Here is a 3036-nt window from a genome sequence, read left to right on the forward strand (position 1 = left end):
ATCAAACGGGGTGTTGGGGGGGGGGGTTAGGGGGATAGATCCCCCCCCCATGAACTTTTTTCAATATTTATAACAATTTATAATTAAGTATATTCTATAATGCATTAAATTGTGTTCTATTTTTTTTTCTAAAAACAAATTATCAAATATTGTAAATTTCCACAGATTGTCGGAATATGTTTGTACGTGTTTATATGACATGACTATATTAGTATATTATTATCTAGACTCATATCTAAGAACTAGGATATTATTATTATTATTATTATTAATATTTAGTTGTTTACACAAATTAATATAATATGGGAATTATCCCACTCGATCATTGAGAATAATTCTCAATAACAACTAGCTCTACACTTTCCCAGGACATTGGCCCATACGGGCGATAGTGCGATTGGTAAGTATGTTTTACAATATTACGTATTTTTTTTTTTTATACCAACAGCCCCAAGTCATTAGTTGTTTGAAAACTTGAAATGTCGATTGCTTATTATTTGTCATAACTCATAATATTTAGTTATCACCGTGATTCGTCTTTACTCTTTCGTACTCGTGTTTTCTACTGTAGGTCCGCGTAGTTCTATTACTTACTACCTATTATACGGTCGGTGTCAAACAAGTATATTTCAATATATAAATCGGTCACATTTATCGCATGCGATAAGCTTACGAGTTGTCGATCATTATCGGGTTTTCTAATCGTAGCAAATAGCCCGCATTACTTTGTATCTGACGAAAAAAAAAATAACTTTATATCGTTATATAATTTGAAATAATATTTCTACGTATTTAACTAAAATAATTTAAACATTATTTAAAAATCAGCGTATATGTACGATGCTCACCCTGACAAAATTCCTGCCGGCGCCTATCATGCTGCCAGATCCGAGATGGCGACAAGCATAGTGTTTTTATATTGTACCTAATATTAACGATGATTTCATAGGAGATTTTGCGCAATGATTTAGGTACTCAACAACGCCGCAACGGTGATCCGTTCCTCTAATTGTAGTGTCTGAGTATGTACACTTGTTAAGAGCACGTGATGCCCACATGTGTTGACTCCGTCTTACAAGTGCATAATATAGGTAGACAATTTTACCCTCAACTAAACACGCGTAGATCCGTTAATTTAAAAATTAGACCATTAGAGTAAATTGACCTCTCATAAAATCTAAAGGTAAGATTATTATCTCGACAACCTCATGGGCTTTTTATTATATTTTATTTTTTAAGCGAGTTATGAGTATTTTAAGTTGTACAAATAATTTACAATTTCAAAATAATCATAGCTCGCTTTAAAATTAAAATATAATAAAAAGCCCATGAGGTTGACTAGATAATAATCTTACCTTTAGATTTGATTAGAGGTCAATTCGCTCTAATTTATAAACCAATGGAGCAAAACATGTTTTGCTGAGCGTAAAATTTGCTATATTATGCACTTGTAAGACGGAGACAACATGCGAGTATCACGTGATCTTAACCGACATACTAGGCTCATAGCGTTCTTTCGATTTGAACGGCGGCCGTACTTGTTTACCGATCTTTCGTGATTGGCGTACAACCTAACCGTGAAATTGTCTTTACGGTATCTAGTATCTACAATGGCTAAAGCACGAGCCAGTAGTGACTAAACAACTAACAGTCGCTAATCTAATAATGCATAAAAGATAACATATCTCTTATCGTCGGCCTAAATCGCAAAGGTCGTAACTCCATTTTTTTGGATTTTAGGATTATTAGTGATTAAAATTAAGAAAAAAAACCACATCATTTGATAAGGCCGTTTTTGAAATTGTATAATTTTATCCTCCATGAAATTGAGGGTTAGAAATCGTCGTATCTCCGAAGTAATGATTTTAGACCTAAAAAAAGTCGTATCTCCATATTATCATTGTAAAAATGATGGAGATACGAATTTTGCGAATTATGGAATTAGACCGACGAAATATGTTCGTAGCGACGTAGCGTTTATGTATTCCTGAAAAATTTGTAATTTTTGACATACGCCCTTTGCGATTTAGGCCAACATTATGCGAATCTTACCTTTATCTATCGATTTTCCATGTGTGAGTGCTATACCTATAAGGCCTATACGCAGGATTGGATTGGGATTTGGGATTTCATACCGGCCCAGGAATATTAATATTTATAGCGATCATAAAAAACGATATAAAATAATAATGAAGGCACTATAAGCTTAATAATAGGCAACAATTTTACCGTATTTATCATAAGACTAGACAATAATTAAAATTAAATACCTACCTATTCAAATACAAGTCCTCTCTACCCGATATTATAATATTAAAAAAGGTGGGCAAGTGGATGTCGCTCTGCTGTATACCTATAGTAGGTTACAAGTGGGTCACTGTATAATGGATGGTATTAAATTTGAATTCAATGATATAATATCATTGTATACGAAAAATGATTTTGAGCGGAGACAAACCGTCAGTGTGAATATTTTATAGGTATTATGTTTATATCTATTTTTATTACTTATTAGTTATTATCAATACGGTAGCTGGTAAGTAGAATTATAATATTATAAAATTACAACAAAATAACTAAAATCGTTATTCTTGGTTATTTATTATGTAATTTCGTTCAAATTTTAACATAAAATAACTATAAAAAAAACTGTGAATTTATATTTTTGAAAATTTTTGGTTACCTACAGAATAACCTACTTACGTTGAACCTTGTTTTAAATGTTCAATACTTAGCTAGAAAATCATTTTAAAATTTAAAATTTTATAAATGTTGTCAAAAATAAAACTTTAAATGCTTATAAAAAAAAATTGTGTATAGGTATCTAAATATTTTAACTTATATTTAAACTACTATTGTAACAATATGTCAGGAGCCTTGTATTAATTTTTCACGCTTTTTGACCCAACAAATAAAATTATATTATTGAAAATGTTCGTAAGCAACTCAAAGTCAAAACTAGTCAAAATATTTAAAAAATTTGATGGTGCATAGAAAATAAAAATATAAACATTCAGTGAAATTTCATGTATCTAC

Source organism: Acyrthosiphon pisum, chromosome A2 (genome assembly GCF_005508785.2).
Source record: "Acyrthosiphon pisum isolate AL4f chromosome A2, pea_aphid_22Mar2018_4r6ur, whole genome shotgun sequence".
Taxonomy (NCBI): Eukaryota; Metazoa; Arthropoda; class Insecta; order Hemiptera; family Aphididae; genus Acyrthosiphon; species Acyrthosiphon pisum.